Source organism: Sminthopsis crassicaudata, chromosome 2 (assembly GCF_048593235.1).
Source record: "Sminthopsis crassicaudata isolate SCR6 chromosome 2, ASM4859323v1, whole genome shotgun sequence".
Taxonomy (NCBI): domain Eukaryota; kingdom Metazoa; phylum Chordata; class Mammalia; order Dasyuromorphia; family Dasyuridae; genus Sminthopsis; species Sminthopsis crassicaudata.
In genome coordinates, this window is record NC_133618.1 from 571,769,933 (window position 1) to 571,791,189 (window position 21,257).

A 21,257-nucleotide genomic window follows, 5' to 3' on the forward strand; every position below is an offset into this window, starting at 1 on the left:
TACCTTTCTAGAAAGGCTTATTGCATATTCCCAGGCAAAGATTATGTCTGGATTATGAGAATCAGCTTAGTTAAGTATTGAAATTTTACTAGGCTAATCATTTTGTGATAAATTATTTGCCCAAAACTGTTTAGGAAATAAATTAAAAATACAAAATGGTCTCCAGTCCTAGGAAGTTTCCTCTTTTTTATTCAAGGAAAGTAAAAAAGTAGAAGAAAGTGGAGCAGGGAAGTGATAAGGTTCATATGAAACTTGAAACATCTTCAAAATATTTGTTTCTGTTAGAAAACCTAGTGAGACCTATTCTTTTTTCTCTCATTCTCTTCACTCCTTTAATATCATTCCCCCTTCGTTCTTTGCTCCTTTCTTTCTTTCTCCAATAATTAAGTGCTTCTGTCCAAGACCAATTCTTCTATATAAGGGGCAGACTTGAGGCAAGAAGACCAAATAGGAGTCTGTTGCAATAACCCAAGTGATGAGTAAAGAAAACCTGAACTAAAGGAGTAGGTATGTGGATAGGGAGGAAGCCATGTGGAGACAGAAATATCAATGGCAGCTAACTAGGCATGATGGGTGAGAAGTCCATGATAATACTTAATTTTCAACCTGGGAGAACGATAGTAGTAGTATCAAAAAAAAAAAAAAATAGGGAAGTTTGGAAGAAGAATGAATTGGGCTGAAGACAATGAGTTCACATTTAGACATGTTAAGCTGTTCCCATAGCACTTGGATAGGAATGTGCTGGTAAATATTTAATAACTGGATTCTCCAAAGAAAATATACAAAACACATTAGACATTTTAAGTTTAATCTATATTGTTAATATTTCTTCCATAACTATTCAAAACCTGAAGAATTAATACAACAATAAATCAAGCCCTGATTAGGTATAATTTGACAATTTGCTAGGTGCAAATGCCTACACTGAAATTTTAACAATTGGCTCTTGCAAGCTGGTTTGAGCTAGCTTCAGTCTATTCCTGCTAATATGGTGATGTGAAATTATAGCTCAGAGGAAAACTTGGAGTTGGTTATTTGGATTTGTGAATTAACTGAATAGAGAACAATCATTCAAGAAATATATATTAAGTGCTTACAATGTGCCAGGCATTATGCTAGGCACTGGAAATACAAATACAAAGAATTAAATAATTTCAACTCTTAAGGAGTTTATATGCTAGTAGAAGACAATAATTAAACCCATGTTTGATGATGAGAATATCAAGAAAAAGTTTAGAAACAAAAAAAATGAGCTAAAATAGAATCTTGGGTGCTACCTTGCAGTTAAGGAGAATAACAGAAATAATCTCCCAGGAAAGGAAATAGAGTATAGGAGTTGAAACAAGAGAAAATATTGTCCCAAAGCAAACAAAAGAATTAAAACCAGAATTAGTTTTAATATTCCTTCAAAATCAGCAAATATATAATTTCAAAGGGTCATTTGATCATAAGATGTTATTTTGTTTATATTTGCATGTTTCCCCCCATGCCACCCATTAGATCCTTCAGAGTAAAGATTGGTTGTTGTTGTTATTTTTTATGTATCCTGAGGATTTAGCACAGTGCATGGAACATAGTTGGTGCTTCATAAATGTTTATTGATTAAAGGTGTCATAATAGTTTTATTATGAGATCAAAGAAATAGAGAACTCCTACAAAGAACTGAAGATCCTTCAAATTAAATAAAAATATTTTAATACATAGTAACATCAATGCAAGGTGTTTCAGTGTTTAGAGGTTTGGGTTTGAAGTCAGGGAGATGAGTTCAAATTTGGTCTCAGGCACTCACTAGCTGTGTGACTTTGGACAAATCATTTATCTCTGTTTGCCTAATTTTCTCATCGTAAAATGAACTGCGGAAGGAAATGGCAAACCACTCCAATATCATTTCCAAGAAAATTCGAAAAAGGGTAATAAAGAGTGATACAATTAAAACCAAGTAAAATATGTGAATAACAATAACAACATTATCAATATAAAGGGACATAAGATGAGAGACAATGAAATATATAGTCTAGGTCATGATTCAAATGTAATTTCTTGTTCCCTCTCTCAAATTAGTTTGTATTCAATTTCTTTGTCTTCATCTATAATTATTCCCTTTATATTCATTCTTTATGTTTTGATATATGTGCTTTTCTTCTTTTTTAGAATGATAGTGGAGATTAATTTATTCTTATTATTTGTGTTTTCAATATCTAGGAAAAACTTATAAATGTTTGTTGATTGATATGATCTCTGTCTTTTGTTTATTATTTAAATAAGGCTATAAAGCATATACCATATTGTTTATGTAATCATTAATTTACAGATGTACTATAAATATTTATGATATCATTTAAAATGGGAAGAAAGAATATGAAAGTGAGGAAAGCAGTTGGAATAGACTGAATATATATAGATATATATAGATAGATAGATAGATAGATAGATAGATAGATATAGATATAGATATAGATATATAGATAGAGAGAGAGAGAGAGAGAGAGAGAGAGAGAGAGAGAGAGAGAGAGAGAATGTTAATGCTTTAGACAATAAAATGTTGAAAGAGTAATTTTTCCAGGTATGTTAAATAGGGGGGAACATCTCAAAAGCTTGAAAAAATTCTTGGATCTCATCATTAACAAACATAACTAAAAGAATATGAGAACTATCAACACATAGATATACTTTCTCATTGCTTCAAAATATTTGGGAAACACTTCAAAGTCATCCTGGAGAATGGCATAATATGAGACTTTCATAAACAATATTGTACATGTATTCTGAAACTATATGATCACAAAATTTACTTAAAGGTACAGAGAATACAGGATCTCACTGGGCACCATTTTTAAAAATCTGACTGACTTGAACACATCAAACATCTGATTCAATAGAAATGAACTTCACTTAAAGGACAATCTCCTCAAAGAAGTATTTAACAAGCATGCATCAGTTATACCCAAATCTTTGAAATATACAAAACTGAGATAATTTTCAAATGACCTTTTAACTATTAGTATCAAAGAACAAAAACTGAAGAAACATGTTCACAAAAGGAATCTGTGGTCATGGCAGAAAGTATAAGAGAAAGAGATATTATCTATAAATATTGAGACTTTCTTGATGATACTGTTCTGGGATGATACTGTGCTGATTATATCAAGACTACAATACTACAGATAGAATCATAATACACAAAAAAGACTCATAATTACTACAAAGAATTTGGTTGAAGTAGCCAAACTTAGGGGGAAAACCCAACAACTAAGTGGCTGAAGAATATCTTTTGTTCAGATTATAACATTAAGTTTTATAAATCAAGCTATAGATTTGGGTATTGAACCTGTCAGTTAGACAGATATTCACTATTTATGGAAAATGATCTTGACTCAGAAGTGGATAAAAGAAGAAACCAATGGGAAACTGTAACATGCTTTTAATGATCCCCAAGCTTCTTCCTGAAATAAAGGACCATCATTTCAATAAAAGTATCTTCATACTAGATGGTACAGTAGATAGAGCCCTGAGTCTGGAGTCAGAAAGATCTGTGTATGAGCCTGAGCAAATCACCTAATATTTTTGTGTCTCAGTTTCCTCAATGGACATAGGTGCTCAATTAATTTGTAATTTGGTAGGTAGTATCGACATGTATACAATTATATTACCCAAAAGACAAATAAAATTCTATGTGTGTTCCAAGGTAGTAAGAACTTTTGAATTAGGAATAAGGAAGTCTTTGTAAAATATGAGTCATTTGAGTTATGTTTTTAAGAATGATAATTGTAATGTTCTGTTGTCTCCAGAAACTGCCTATCGCTCTCTGGAAGATCTGCTGTCTCAACTCAATCTCCTGGCCAGACTCTTCTTCCTGTAGAGAGCTGTCCCAACTCTGACCTAGAGTAGATTCACTTCTCTGGGCCCAATATTGTCTCTTTTATCCTCCCAGAGAAGGAGTGTGTGAGAACTCAAAGGTTTATGGGAAAATTACTTCAACCAATGAACTTGCTCCTTTTAAAGGTTGTGTAAACTCCTTTTCATATGTAAACTTCTCCTCCTCAGTTCAAAGGGGTAAACTCCCCTTAAAGGCTGGAAGCAACAATGTGAACTAGAGAAACTAGAGAATTGTTAAGTACAGACTTAGCACTTAGTAAGAACCTAACAGATAATGATATCATCAAATGAGGACATTGAAGACCTAAACAGTAACTTAAGAAAAAGAATGGAGGTGAGAAAACATTAAGTAGTAAGAAGCCCTATTTGGTTAAAGCTTTTTATTGGTTAGTCATTTTCAGTCTTGTCAGATCCTTCATGATCCTTTTTTTGGGTTTTCTTGACAAGGATACAGGCTTAGGGAAGAAAAAAAAACAGTGTATGAAATCGGATAATCTAAGATATAGCTAGAAAGATAGGTAGTAGCCATGTTATCATGAACATTGAATAGTAATAGCATTAATATAGGACAAGATAGGAAACTAGTGAAAAATTAATGTTCTACCCTTGCAAAGGAAATTGAGAAAAAGAAATCAACAGAAGGAAAACAAAGAAAAAAAGGGCAATAGGTGCTATGAAACAAAGTTCAAACAAAAACAAACACAACCTGGGAAAGAGACTATATAGAAAAAGAGGGTGAACAATACTTTCAAATACAGCAGATATATCAAGAAGGATGAGAAATAATGTAAAAAAAACCATTGGATTTAGCAATTTAAAGATCACTGATGACTTTGGTAAAAACAAATGTGACTAAGTGATGAGTTTAAAAGCCAAACTTGAAAGAGTGGGAAAGAAAATGAGAAGTATATAAATAGAAGTAAGTGTAAACAGTTTTTTTTTTTTTTTTCTTTCCTTCTTGGAGTTCAGCTGAGGAAGGGAGGAAATATATAGCACAGCAGCTTTGATTATATATCTTTATATTTATGTATGTATGTATCTATCTTTTAGAAAAAGAAGAAACAACTATGTTTAAAGGCGCTGGGGTGGAACCAGTAAATAGCAAAAGATTGACAATTAGAGAGACATGATGGATGTTAGAATAATCCATCCATTAGTGAATGTAGGAAGGGATAAGATCAAGGAATCCTAAGACTTGAGACTTTCTCTGGTAGAAGAGAGAAGTCTAGATCTTGAAAGGATTTATTTAAGAAATTACCTTGTTGAAAATGTCTACATTCTTTGACATAAAGATTCTACTGTCAGGCACTTACTCCAAGGGGAAAATGTAGGGGGAAAAAAGTCATATCGAGACCAAAATATGATAGCAAACTTTTTTTTTTTTTGTAGCAAAAAAATTGGAGATAAAGATAAAGTTTTGTCCTTTAATGAGTTGTTGACTACACAATTTGTGGTACAATTTTTTTTTCATTAGAAAGAATAAATAGGGCAACTATAAAAAGGAGCTTGCAAATCTTCTTTGGAATATTGTAAAATTAAGGAGAATCGGGAAAACATCAACGTCTCCAACAATGTAAATGGAAAGGACCAAAAAGAAATTGAATGTTTTACAATTATAAATGACCACAATTTTTCTGAAAAAGAGATGAGAAAATGCATCATCTTCCCTTCTGTAAGGAGATGAGAAATTGGATAAGGAATATTATATGGACCTCCAGACTCAGTTGATGCATTTGGTTTGTTCTGCCAAACTGATTTCCCCCTCTCTGTATTATGACAATTCAACAAATGTGCATTAAATTCTTTTGTGTCAGGCACTTTGTGAAATTCTGGGAGTACAAAGTAAGACAAACCAGGCTTTCTTCCCTCAAGAAATAAATAATATGTTAATAGATAACATGCAAATAACTATATACATCCAAGATGCTATAGGGAAAGATTCTCAGGATAGAAGGGGAAAGATTTTTTTCAGAAATGAAGATATATTGAAAAAAGTCATCTATATTTATGAATGTATATATTATATTAATTGTTATAATTATATGTAATAATTATACATTATTTCAAAATATATATTTACAAATGTATATTTATATACGATTATATATTATGTATGTAATTAATATATTAATTTGATTGATTGATAGATATATTTTAATGTTGTCTAGTTTAATTCTTGAGTATCTAGGTGATACAGTGGATAGAGTAGTCATTCTGGAGTCAGAAAGACTACTTAATTTTCCTGAGTTTAAATCCAGCCTTAGTCAGATATTTCCTACCTGGATACCCTTCCATGATGGGTAAGTCACTTACCCCTGTGTGTCTCCATTTCCTTATCTGTAAAATGAACTGGGGAAAAATGGCAAATCATTCCAGTATCCTTGCCAAGACAAGTCCAAAAGAAGTCATGAAGAGTTGGACATAATTGAAAAACAACTGAACAACAAAAGTTCACTTTTATTTTTCCAAGCAATTTATGTAGTGAGTCTATGGGACATGCCAAAGGAAGAGTTTATGTCTCTAGACTCGCTAATGGTAAAAATAATCAACATTTCCTTTTTTCTCCAAAATGAAAGCCCCAATGCATCTTTGCTCATTTTCTCAGGCACATGGTAATGGAACAAATGTAAGTATATGAACTTTCCTGGGCCTCTTAGTCTAATAAATCATCACTGTCTCCTGCTTCTCTCCCCTTTCTAATAAATAGTGTGAACATGAGGGTCTCTATGTCTGGCTTACATATTACCTTCCTTCCAAAACCTGAGTGTTTGTTTTTCTTTGGAGCTTTTGAAGTTATAGTAATACTATTCAGTGCATGTAGGAGAGAATTAAGGAAGCAGAAGCAAATGGGTTAAATTACAGGCTTGGTTGCTCCCAGTCCAACAGTCCTCAGTGTCTCTAAGGAGATTTCACATAATTACTTCCTGACTTGAGGTGCTATGGTAGGGATTGAATTTGGGTAATGTTTGCATATGTTGCCTTTTGAAAAACTAAGTGAGGAGAAGGAGGAATATTCATTTGCACAACAAGTATTCATTCAGCACCTACTATAATAACAATTTAGGTTTTTGGAGTGTCTTGAGGTTTGCAAATCACTTATAATCATGACCATAATAGGAAACTGAGGCAAGGGAGGTTAAATGTATTGCTCTGGAAAACAAAGTTCTTAGAATTATAGGAACTCAAGACTCCCAATATTGAGCATGATTGTGTTTTTTCCATTAGACAATATTGTTATCATGATACTATGTACAGGTATCAGGATACCTATCCGTGAGGAAGTTACAATCTAAAAACATTAGACTAAAGTACATTAGGTTAATAGGGTCTTAGTATATTTCTCTTGAATAAGATCACCTAATTAATGAGAGAGACTAGAAGGGCATTATGGTACAATAGAAGGATCATTGGTTTTGGACAACTTCAAATATCATGTATTCTCTAATGTTTATAAACTCTGTAGTTTTAGATAATTTGCTTTCCCTGTGTATATCTCAGTTTCCTCATGTCTAAGATGGAACATGGGTTAGATTAGATAGTCTTTAAGCTTCTTTTAGCTCTAAAACAGTTCCTAGAGAAAGTCTGCAAGGGGTAAAGGAGGAAAAAATGCCTTTAACTTCTTTTTAATTGTCCCTAAGCCCTCTAGGTTTTTTGTATTACTCTGGCACGACCAGATTGAAATATACTACTCATTGCTTTAAAAAATGATTCTGTGTATTCTGGGATGCTTTAAGCAGTTAAATAGGAATGGAAAAGCTTTAGGGAGATACTTTGTTGCACACATGTTTTACTATTAACATGTTGAAGTAGATTTAGATTGTGGCCATGTATATAAAAAGTTCAATGGTTTTGACTGAATTAACAAGTCAAAGCAGCTGGAGGATTGGCTAATTCAGTGTGTGTGTGTTGGGGGGAAGGGAGATTAGTCAAATCAGTTTAGCATCATATAAGCCAAACAATTGACTTTTTTTTTTTTCTCTTTTCAATCAGTTGTTTTGGCATTGAGCCAATACATCTCCTGTTTATTTTCTGCAGACCATCAAAATATGGTGAAATACCAAAAGCATGGAATTTGGGATTAGAAGAATAAGATTTGACTCTTGGTTCTAATACTGACTTGAGGAAGTCATTTCTCTGGGCCTTGGAAATAGGGACTGTATGAATAATACAGGTATTATTAAAAGAAGCAAATGAAATGGATTTGGTAAAATATGAATAATTGTAAAATAACATATCTATGTTCTTTTCAGAATGCATATAGCATTCACATTTTGCATATCCCTTTGAATATGCTATTTCATTTGATCCTTCCAGTAACCCTGTAAGGCAAGTGCTATTGTTATTACCCTCATTTTACAAATAAAGAAACTGAGGAAGAGATAGGTTAAGTAATTTGTCAGATTTGTCTGTTGTCATCAATATCATTATCATTATCATCATCATTCTTATTGGTACTGTTGTCCTGCTTCTTGGTTAAGACTTAGCTTGAACACCATCTCCTCCATGAAATCTTCCCTGATTCCCAAACAATTACAAATTATGGTTCCTCAAAAGGTTTTGCAAGAGTCAATGTTGGAAAAATTACCCAAGCATATGCTTTGTAGTTAAAAAGCTTTAATAAAAAAATAAGAAATTATGGTTCCTTTCATTTGATTTCATCAAACACTATGCAAAGGACTCTAATTATATTTTATTCATTTTCATGTTGATCATATCCCCTTCACATTCTTAGAACTTAAGATAGTAAATTAGAGATCACCTCTTATTTAATCTTTGCTTTCAATGCTCCCAAGAACAATATTCTATCCATAATAGGTGTTTAATAATAAATCACTGGATGAAATTATTACTATTTTCATAAATATTTAATCAGTGGAGACTTACTGCCAATTGCTCCTGATCCCATTAAAACTGAGTCACCACCTGTGTCAAAAAAGTTTCTGATAAGTACTTGTAAAAAAAGACTAGCTGAGAGCAAAGGACTAGTATTCACCTCCTAGTTTTGACATTTCTTTTTTTAATTTAGTTCTGTTATTTCCTAGCTGTGTGATGTCAGGCTAGTCACTTTGTGAAACCCATTTGCCTCATCTAAAACAATGCTAATCATACTTCCACTAGTTCCAACACCCTTAGTACTATAGAGGGAAATGTTCATAAACCTTTAAGTACTATATGAATATGAGTAATAACATAAGAACACATTTTATTTTGTTTTGTTTTGTTTTCAGTAAAAAGGGATGTGAAATCCCATGCATAAGACTGGGGAGCCACAATCTGCTCAGAAGGGAGATTTTAATTGCTAAAAGATGTTGTCTTTGCCAGTTGACAAAGAACAGGCTCATGGTTCACTCTTCGATTTGTGCATTGATATTGGAGCTCTCTCCCTTAAAAGAGAATAAATAACTAACTCTTATTTATATGCTGTTTTTACAAGTCAAGCAGACTACAATCATACAAAGTGCTCATCTCTCTTCCTCCAACTTAGTTCACACTTCACTTTATTCAGGAAACTAGCTTCAACAGCAGCACTTTTCTTTCTGTTGGAGCTGGTATACAGTGGAATGGGAGAACAAAAGTCCACCCACTGGCAGCAAACATTGACCTCTGTTGACCTTCTCTATGGTATGATTTCAGAATCCTTGAGAAATGTAGTAAATTCATTAATCAAAGGGTTTTAGAGATGGAAGGTCACTTAAAAATGGTTCAACCCCTGCTCCTTCATCCTAACACCCATACATACACACCTAGATATAGATTCTATTTTATAAATAGTTGATCTGGAGACTAGGTAAATGAAATCAGTTGAGCAAGGTCACACAGTTATTAAATATAAAGTATAGGATTTTAAAATCAAGCTTTTTGACTTTAAGTTGAGGACTCTTTCCATTTACAAGAGTGCTTCCCTTAATTTTCCCCTCCCCTCTTCCCACTTTGATTTTTACAAAAAATAAATCTGCTTAATATAAATCTGTAGTGATAGTAGGAAATAAGCCATATGTTCCTTGGACTGGAGTTAAAGAAAGAACTGGAACATGGAACTAGAGCATGGCCATGGGAGGGTAAATGGAATGGTGATGGTCTTGGTAAGAAACATTCAAAACCATTTTATTTCAGGAACAATGTAAAGAATTAGGAAGGTTTGGCCTTAAAAGGAAAAAAAAAAGATTTAGGGTAGAGAAGAATAATCTTTAACTAAAAATATATTGTATAAAATGGGATACAGCTTCCTTGATTGTATTTGTAAATGTAAACTATGACTAATGACGCAAGCCAGTTTACAAGTCAATAAACATTTATTTTAGAATAATTAGTAAATAACTAACATTTATATTATACTTATTATGTACTGGTCACTTTGCTGATTTATAATTATTACCTCATTTGATCCTCACAATAATCCTATATAGTAGGTGTTATTATTTACCCCCATTTTACAGAAAAGTAAACTAAGTAAAACAGAGATTAAGTAATTTGCCCAGGGTACAATAGCTAGTAAGTATTTGAGGCTGGATTTGAATTCAGATATTTCTGACTCCAGGCTCATCACTCTATTCACTGAAACACCTACATGTCTTCTATGGAACTTTCTTTAAATCAGGCATTGTGCTAAACACTAGAGATACAAATAAAGGCAAAAGACAGTTCATACTCTCAAGAGTCATACAATCTAATAAAGGAGAGAACATGAAATAACTATATACCAAGAAAATACATACAGGATATACTGGAGATATAGAATGAAGCCACTAGCACTGAAGAGGATCAAAATAGACATTTTGTAGGTGAGAATGGAATGGGGACTTGAAAGAAACCAGGTAAACCAAGAAAAAGATAAGAGAAAGGAAAAAATTCCAGGCATGAGTGACAGCCACTGAAAATGCCCAGAAAAAGGAATGAGTGCTTGGTAAAAGAGTGAACTCCCAATCCCTATATTTTTTTTCCTGAATTTGGTAAAGGGTTTTCATATAGAGATGATTAAATGAAAAGACTTTCGAGACACTTTCTCAAGGTTGGAATTCTTTGATTCCATTATCATTACAACAATCTTCTGGTTTGGGGCTCAGTTTTTCTCTGGGAAACACCATGGTAAAGTAGAGAGAGACTATTAGTTTTTGGTAGTTTTTAAATTTTTTATTAGAATGACCAAGATTCAAATACTACTTCAATATAATCATTTAGTTTCTATGAGACTGAGCTTTCTCATATATAATTTGGTAGTACTTACCACACAAAACTCTTTTAAAGTTCAAATAAAAGGTTGTATTTGTATTTTGGTGTCCCAAAAGTGTTGGTGTAGTTTTAAGCTTTCATAGCTTACTTATTACTACAATTAATTATTAATATTCTCTTTCTATCATTATATCTATATCACATCTTCTCTTACTCATAAATCAATACCATTCAAGAGCCTAAATGATTCCCATCCACAAAGACATGTAATCATTAGATTTTAGATTTGTTATATGAATATTTAAGATTTAGGGGGGCAGGCATCTTGAATTCTATTTATTCCAACTACAGCAAACTTTAATAGAAAGATGTAATGGGTCCTATTTTTTTTTTTTTTTTGACTTATGCTGCCAACTTTTTGTGTGACCTAAGACAAATCACTTTATTTCTTTGGGGTTCATTTTTTCTTTTTTAATTTTTATTATAGATTTTTATTTACAAGATATGAGGATGAATAATTTTTTAGCATTGACCCTTGCAAAACCTTCTGTTCCAACTTTTCCTCTTCTTCCCCTCCCCCACCTCCCCCAGATGGCAGTAGACCAATACATGTTAAATATGTTAAAGTATATGTTAAATACAATATATGTATACATATCCATACAGTTATTTTGCTGCACAAGAAGCAGACTTTGAAATAATGTAAAATTAGGGGTTCATTTTTTCATCTATAAAATGAGAGAGTAGAAATAAGTGATCAAGTCTCTTCTTGTAGAAACATACTTAGAATTTATTCAACTAGGATTTTCTAAGTGAACTAACATGCAGTATACAGATGCCTTACATACGATTTAGTATACTATGAGTACTAAAATTCTCAAATGGATTTCTGATTTGATTCATCTTGATGATCCCTCCAAAGATATGGATCATAAACCATCCATTTCTACCTATTCTATGTGATTCTTGTTTATGCTTTCCCATAAATTTACTACAAGAAATTTACCCAACATAGTCTTTTCTGCTTAAAGGTAACTGGGTAGCACAATAGATGAAAGCAGGGTTTCTTAAACTTTTTCCCATCACAACCCTTTTTTTACATGATAAATTTTCATGTAACCCCTAGAATAAAATATAAAATAGGTCTGCAAATAAAAAAAAAATTGATGTTATTGATAATAAGTCATAACTTCACAACCCCGCATTCAGTTATACAACGCCATTTGGGGCACATAATACGTATTAAGAAGATTTGGGTTAAAGTATTTGGTTTGGAGAAGAGTTCAATTAAAGTCAGGGATATTCCTTAGCTGTGTGATTTTAGCCAAATCTCTTAACCTCTTATCTATTTCAGTTTTCCTAGTTTAAAAGTGGGGAAAATAATTGCAACTTCTTTCTAGAATTATTTTCATGACCAAATGAAATAATATTTGGAAAGCATTCAGCATATTGCCTGATACTTACTTGGTACTTAATAAATGTTTCTTTCTTTTTTTCTTTTACCATTTTCCCCTGACATCAGGGAGACACAAGGCAAACACTGTATTGTCTCCTCAGTTCATTTTCTTTTCCTATTATATATTCCTTAATGACATAATTCACTACTACTCTGAAGTTCCTTCTTGATTATATATTCTGGTGTGCTCACAATCTCCTTTTGCAGAAGCTTGGGTTCCTTAATAGAAGTTTAACAATTTCCTGAAGGCAATTCATCCCACTCTCTTCTTTATAATTTAATGGTGTGTGGGGTAGAGGAAGGGCAAGTAGGTGTTGCAGTGGATAGAAAGCAGTAGATTGCCAGCCCTAGAGTCAGGATGACCTAAATTCTAATCTGGCCTCATACACTTTTAACACTTCCTAGCTGTGTGACCCCGGGAAAGTCACTTAATCCCAATGCCTTGGCAAAATAATAATAATTATTTAATTTTGGGCTCAATTAATTGTCCACTGTTGTTATGCTGTGAGTAAATTATTTCTAAATGTTCAGTAATTGAACTTCTCTTAATCTTTTCTCCCTATTCCAGTATGATAAAGTAAAAACCCTTGTAGAAGCAATAGGAAGAAGGTGAAAACATCAGCACAATCACAACTACTACTCAAGCATTCACTACAAAGTATGAGGGCTTAATGATAAAAGAGATGACTTTAAGAGATCAACTCAGAAATAGAACATTTCCATGTAGCTTCCTAACTGCTAATTTAGGAATCTACTAATTTAGCAAGTGACTGTAATAGTGATTTTAGTCTGCTTAACATAACACATAATATTATGAAAACTACCTACTCCAGTTAACCTCCTTAAACTGGCAGGAATTAGATTGTTTATAAACATAAATGTACCAGAAAAAAAAGATTACAAAATTTATAGTTGAAGAATGGGTTCAAATTCTGGCTTTGCTGTTCACTATACGTATCGCCTTGGATAAATCATTTATGTTCCTGAGGCCTTAGTTTCCTGATTTGAAAAAAAAAATTAGGAAATGATCCTAGATAGCCTTCTAAGAACTTTTTCAAGTTCATGACATTGAACAACTCTAAAGATTAGTCAATATTAACTATTCATATAGTTATGGCCTTTAAGTGAAAAGTATAGAAAAGATCTTTTTTTTCTCTCCCTTAATTTATAAACACTGAAAGAAGGTCTCCAGAGAGGATTGGAAGTCTGTTTATTTTGCAATTCAATTAAAGTCAATGAGCATTTATTAATTACTTACTGTATTCAAAGAACAGAAAAAAGCTAATATTTCTGGTCCCCATTGTAATTACAAAGCATTTTGTATTTATCACCTCATCCCTTTTCTTCAGCTTTAAAAGGTGGAAGGTGGCCATGATATGTCGATTTTAAAGATGTGGAAACAGGGCTGGACTGAGGAAGAGTCCTCAGAGTCACACAGCTAATAAGAGCAAGGGTTACAACTGGAACACAGGTATCCTGGTTCCTACTTCAGTTTGATTTCTAAAATCCCTTCTCTCCAGCAAATCCTCCCCATTTCATTGCCTTCAAAGCTACTTTATAGAGCATGGAAGTCCTTTCTGCCATGTTTGTTTTTCCAAATATTTTCTGGGGTGTCTCTGGATTCTAGGTTTAAATTGCTATTATGTTAATTTATGTTGCTAACAAGATAATTACGTGAAAGGGGAGACTTGTAATAAAGGTTATTTTTGTCTTTTGATATGATGAATATTAAGTTTTTGGTATATAATTCATGTGAGTGTGTGTGTGTGTGTGTGTGTGTGTGTATGTGTGTGTATAACCTTTTATGACCCATTACCCAGGGTAGAAATGCAGAAGCTACTCCTAAGTAATATCACTCTAATTAACATGGAATTTTTTGATTTTTTTTTTTCTCTGAACCAAGCCAGTTTGGTACTTCTTAGGCTACCTAATGACTCTGCTAGGAGCTTGCCATATTAATGCCAAACAGAGTGATTACCCAACAGTTTTTACCCACTACAACTCAGAATTTCAAAGCTCAAGAGATATACTAGTTTTAGTATTCCTGGAGACTGGGATTATAGGCTAATACTCCTGACTGTGATCATGTATTTATGGACTCTTTTTTTTTTTTTTGAACATTCAGTGTTATATCACACAATTTGCTTCCATCAATAAATTTAAGGGCATCAAGAATAGATTTTCTATAAGTTCTCATATTAAAAACTTCTCGTCACTGTGACAAACTCTACATTTCTGTAGAAAAATTTACATGACTCAGTATTTCTTGCTGATAAAATTATCTTCTGATCTATTCTTCTTAACCATTTTATAGACTTTATTTGGAGGCAATCACTTTCCATTACATTTGATACATCCAGTAATATATGCCTGTCATTCAAATTTCACCGTGATTCTGTGAAGTGGCTAATATTTGCTGTAAGTGTACAGTTATTATTATTCATCTAATTCTTCTCAAATTTTGATGTCCCTAAGATGCCACTCTCCTGCTCTGTGCTATGGTCATTTATGCAAATGAATGAAATAACTACTTTTTGTAAATTAATAAAAAAATATTACGGTATAAGATCATTTCCTGCAAACTCTACAAACATCTTTCGGACAATTTCAGTAGCAAACAGGAAAGATAAGGCAGATGAAGTCTACTTCATACTGTTTCCAAGTGAGTTTTATTTCTTCAGCTATGTTTCTGAATCATGAAAGCTTTATGTTCCATTTATCTTGGAGATGTTTTAGCTTTTGGTAAAGTGACAGCTATTAAAAACACTATTCTTAAATGTTTATACACCAGTGTTTTGTTGGGGTGACTATAGATAAAATCTCTGTCTAAGAGGATGGTTCAGTTCAGATACAGTTCACTTGTTAAATTCTCAGTGATATCTTTGTTTATTGTACAGGATTCTGTTGCCTCTTAGGTTATAAAATATAGTGATCATCTGATCCCAGGTCATATCCTTTTAAGTATCCTCTAAATGTTAAAGTCTCATTGTAATTCTTATAATATTTAATGTATTCCATGATTTCTACTATTTCTTTATAAAATTTAAATTGATCAACAAGTCCAAGCACTTTAAGAGGAATCCACAAGTAATTTCTTATGACTAATCTTTTTAGTACTAGTTCCAAAAAAAGCAAAACAAGGAACAATGGGACAGAAAATATAAGACAGATCTCAAATGAACATAAGAAAGAGCTATCCTGTAACTAGAGCTGTCCAACAATGGAATGGGCTGCTTTGCACAAAACTGGATTTCCCATCACTGGAAATATTTATGAAGACGTTAGATGACCACCTACTGGCAATGCTATAGAAAAGATTCATAGAAACAGGTTGGACTAGATTGCCTCTAAATTTTCTGCAACTCTAGGATGTAAAAAATTCACATTAAGGAAATCAGAAAGTTTTGTTAAATTGGAGTGTATAAAATTACCAATGCACAAAAACAGCCTTAACCCAGATTTCTGAATCTGGAGGGAAATCAGTGGGCAACACATTTTGCTAATTTTCTACCTAACTTAAACCTCATGATTCAGAGCTTTGAAACAAAGTTGAACTTTTCAGTTTTAAAGTCTGTTTACTTTTGGTAAAACACAACTTCCTGTATCTAAGAGGGAAAAAGGCTTAAAAGGTTCCATAAAATGTCACATAAAAAGACTCAAATGGATCCTGGACTTCAAAGAGCACTTACAACCCAATGGTTTGATGAATTGAGTGCCAAGGAATCAGAAACATATGGAATATAATGGGCCTCAAAATACATGTGTTTTAAAAAGGCAAGATGAGGGGACCATCACCAAATGCATTCTGAGTTTTATCAAGAGCAATGTTACAATAATAAAATTATTATATATATATTATATTTATAGGAAATCTGCCCTACCCCTAAATATCAAAACTGTTATGAGTGCATTGATTCTCATCAAATTTTTAAATAGGTGTATAATTTTCATTTTAAGATTAATCTAGATAAACAACTACTTTGACTATTATCAGAATGAGAATTTATACAATTGAATCATATTTATTGAATGATTTGGTACAGGACAAGGGAGTAATCTTGGAGACAAATGTCTTGTCAATAAGAGACCAGCCTGAAAATCAATGTTTGTCTCAGATTGCTGAAGTCTTTTCCTTCAAGCCTGGAAAAAGGAAGTTCCTTAGCATTCTCAGCTTGCTCCCCTCATTTGTCTTTTGCAAGAAATGCACACTTACCAGGTTTGTTTATCAACCATGCCAACTAAAACAAGCAAATTACGTTCCACTTGGGAAAAGATTGGTCCCAGTACAAAGTTCTTCTCAAGGAGCAAAGAGAAAGATTTCTTAGAGTGACTGGTTTAGTTCAAATCTAAGCTGCTGATATTCTAGATAAGATAGTAACCAAGGGACAAAAATCTTAAAATAGGGTCATCCAGGATATGTAGAGAAAGATGAATTTGAGTAAGAGAAAATAAAACAAGAAAATAGAATAACTGGTGAATTAAGTATACATTTTGCCCTTTATCATCTGAGTCTTTTATGTATGTCACTCTCTCATTCCTATCCTTTTTTCCCTTCTTATCTGTGCTATAGATTGCAATGATGAGCACTGAATTTTGTAAATTGTATGGATGAATTAATATTGACTAAATTACTAAGAAATTAAAAAAAAAACAACTACTGCCATTTTTTTTTTTTTTTACTTCTTAAAACTTTACTTTTTTGCATGGTCTTCTCTGTAAAACATACTATTTAAAGCTTGAAAGCAATTGTGTTTGAATAAAGTTAATGATCACTCAAAAATTCCACATATGTGTTTGCATGCGTGTGCATATGCACATATACATACATAGAACAAATACAATATACTTATATACATACAAAACATGCATGCATATGTATACACATACATATATACAGATATAGATATATCTGAATATTCAGTTATTCAAATTGTTTAAAATAACATTCTCAGGTAAAATTTTCTTCTACATTTTCTGGGATTTAATGGTAGCTTATATAGTGATGGGGATTATATAGTAAGATATCAGCCCTTACAAGCACAGAAACATATAAGAAAAGCACTCTGCTGAATACTCAAGTTGCTGTTTCAGCTACTATCCCACATTATCTGAGTTCAAGATATGATGGATCTCCCTCCAAGGGCAGCTGCTTTGTTCTTTCCTCAGGCCAAACACTGCAATAGAACAGGTTTTTTCTTTCAAACCACAAACTTTCCAGGCACTGAAAAAAACTCTGCTATGATCAGCATAAAATTCAGGTCAGGGTCCCTGAAAAATGAGAAGTTTTCATTGAAATCAGCAACACGTCAATTCTTCATTTGAAAGCTCTACAAGAGACCATAATGATGAAAGCTTCCTACAATATCTAAGAAGAGATATGCTCCATTTCCACTTTCTCCTCTCTTCACAGAGTATCTTTTACATAAGCATCCAAAGACAACACACCTCCTGTTTCTTTCAGTTACTTGGCACTGCTATAATTTTGGCCATCCCAAGCAAATGGATAAGCCATCATGAAAAATTATGATGTCAGAAAGTGACTATTAAAGAAAAACTCAATTGTTTTTGCTTCCAGGTACAAGCAAAGCAGTTCATTAGTTCTTTTTTTTTTTTTTTTTTTTTTTTTTTCCTTTCAGACTAACAAGTAGAAATCCAGATTTTTATATTAAGTGAAGAGAAAGTCAACTTATAGAACACTTAAGTACACACACACACACACTCACACCCTCTATTACTTTTCTAGTAAATTACAGTTTTAGTATAACCTTGGTGTAAAAGGCTAGAACTGAGCAATACACTTGGATAATGAAGCACGTGAGACTAATTGCCAATTAGAAGGTTCCCTATTAACTTGTTTGAAGGTTGACCCTCCCCAGCTATTCTGTGCTGACTTGATTGGTGGGACAAAGAGGGGGAAGTGACATGTGTGGGAGGAGTAGGAGGAGGAAGAGGAATTGAGACTCAGACACTGAGTCAGTCTCTCCTGGCATTTGAGGGAGGAAGGTGTATGTGAATTTGCTAGGCCTAGACCCCTGAACTTGACTGTAAAAGATCAAGAATAAAGACGTTTAGCGATCCTGATTCCAGCTGATTTCTGGGAAGACAGAGTTCCAGCACCTTGGTGTTTTTTTTTTTTTTTTTTCTGTAGAAATGAAACAAAAATTCATGAAATTGCAGATAAGTAGGATTGATCATAAATTTTCTTCAATGAGGCAAAGGAGTTGAAAAATTAGCTTCATAATATGCTCAATGATAGCAACACAAACAGGGAAATTTTTTTCACAGGATTCTTGAGTATTGCCTTTTGTGTTCTTACTGAGCATAAACAAAATGACCACCATAAAAAACAATTGCTGCTGGAAAATATAAAGAACTAATGAAATTCTACCAAGGTCTTCCAAACCAAATCAGTATATACTTTGAAATGAAATGACGCTAACATAAAAGTGATAGGATGGGGGGATAATATTTGGGGAAAATATAACTCAAGACCAAAAAAAATTTAAGGCTCATTGCTTGTAATCTATCCAGATACTCCATGCCAATACACATAATGAATATTCCTATGCAAATATTTTTTTCCCAAAGGGAGTTAGAAGTTGCCTGCTGGAAATAGGAGGCACCAAAAAACTTCATGGAAAATGAAACTGACTCCATCCTAACAAAGAGCAAATATTTTAATATTGAATTAACTTTCTATTTTCCATCAACAGTTCATTTTGATTTTAATTCCATCCCAGACACTTTATGTCTTAAGCCTGCTCCTCGCCTCCACCTTCCTTTCCAGATTCCTTTTTGTATGTTGTCTTACCCTATTTAGACTGGAAGCTCCTTGAGGACAGGGGTTGACTTTTAAAAAAAAATTTGTACCTCTAGCTTTAAGTATGGTACCTAAAACATAACAGATACTTAATGTTTTCTGAATATAATTGGTTTGTATATGTATATATGAAATGAAACTTTTTTTTTTTTTTTTTTTTTTGCTGCTGCTGAGGCAATTGGGGTTAAGTGACTTGTTTGGGGTCACACAGTCAGGAAGTATTAAGTGTCTGAAGCCAGATTTGAACTCAGGTTCTCCTGACTTCAGGGCTAGTACTCTCTCTACTACACCAACTAGCTGTCCCTAGACTTGTAATTCTTTTTAAAGGAATTCATCAAATATATATTGCTCAATATAAATCATGTTTGTTTATATTAAAATGAACATGAGGAAGAAATACCCAAATGACAGCTCCTAAGGTACTATGCTTTGAAATGAAGCTAAATCTTTGAAAGAATAGTTATTTTTCCATATTTGTCTCTGTTAGAAGAAGAAAAAATATTGTCTGAGTCCAGGTGTAATTATAGGGTTTTGTTTTTGCTGGGGTATGTTTGTTTTCTTTGGGAGGTATGTAGTGATATGTACATGTGAAAGCACATGGTTTGTTCTTTAAGTGAAAAAGAAGTCAGTGGTCATGTTTCACATTGAATGTTTTGAAACACACTTTGATTTTATATCTTACTTTCCCTTCTTGGAATTTTGCTTTTATTATAGATTGCATTTATTTCTATCCACATTAAATTGATATTAGCTCACATATTTTCAAGTAAAAATATCTACCTGAACTTTTATTTTTAATCACCCTGTTTAATGATGATGTGGATTGTTGATAAGTAGATAAATAAAAAAGTTGTCTGTCATAGCAAAAAAGAATTATATCAGTTATATCAGAACTACTTTCTGTGTATAGTCAATTATTGACTAATTAAAGGAAATAATAAAGTTAATATAATATTAGCATACAGGACAAAATGAAAAGGTAACACAATTATAATAGTTACTATCTGACTTATTCAAAGCAGCTATGTAGTGCAGTGATTAAGAATGCTAGACCTGAAGTCAGGAAAACCTGAAATTCAAATTTGAAATTTACTATCTATGTAACTGGACAAAGTCATTGAACCTCTGTTTACCTCAGCTTCTTCAATCTTTAAACAGAGATAATAACAAATGGTTGTTGCAAGGACCAAATGAGATAATATTTCTAAAGTGACTAGCATATAGTTGGCACTATATAAATACTTATTCCCTTAGCCCCTTTTCTCTTCTCTCTTTCAAAATAAGTAATTATTATCAAATAATTGTTTGCAGAAATGAATCAGCATATAAATTAATGAAGAACTCTGTGAAAAATATTAAGGACTTATTTGCCAGATACTATCCTCAGTCCCAAGTATATAAAATTAAAAATTTAGACTGTTCCTTTCCTCAAGAAGAGCAAATGGAAAGCATCATGATTGTAGTAGGTACAGGTATAGAGTTATGTAGAATGTGATTGCAGTAAAAGGATGGTAGTATCTTAACTCGATTAGGTCATATTAACCTTTAGTATTACCACTTCCTACAAAAATTAGTCAATTAAGAGAAGTTACAATAATGAAGAAAAAAGAGCTCAGGAGATACTTTAGGCAGAAATGTTTGACCTTGCCAAGTAGGAATATGTGTCAAAGAAAGACAACATAGATCTAAAATCCAGAGTGATTTCTAAAACATTATGGAAGAGAAGAGTGGAAGATTGTTGATAATATCACTATATACATAATCAAAAATTCTATGATTTAAAAAACTTATTAGAAAAAACACAAACATGAAGGCATTTAGGTAAAATTTTATAAGGAAATTTATCTAAATGAGAAACAAGATGCAATTAAAAAAAAACAATGTATTGGGAGTCATAAAATCTAATTCAAATCTCAGATTTGACACATATTTATC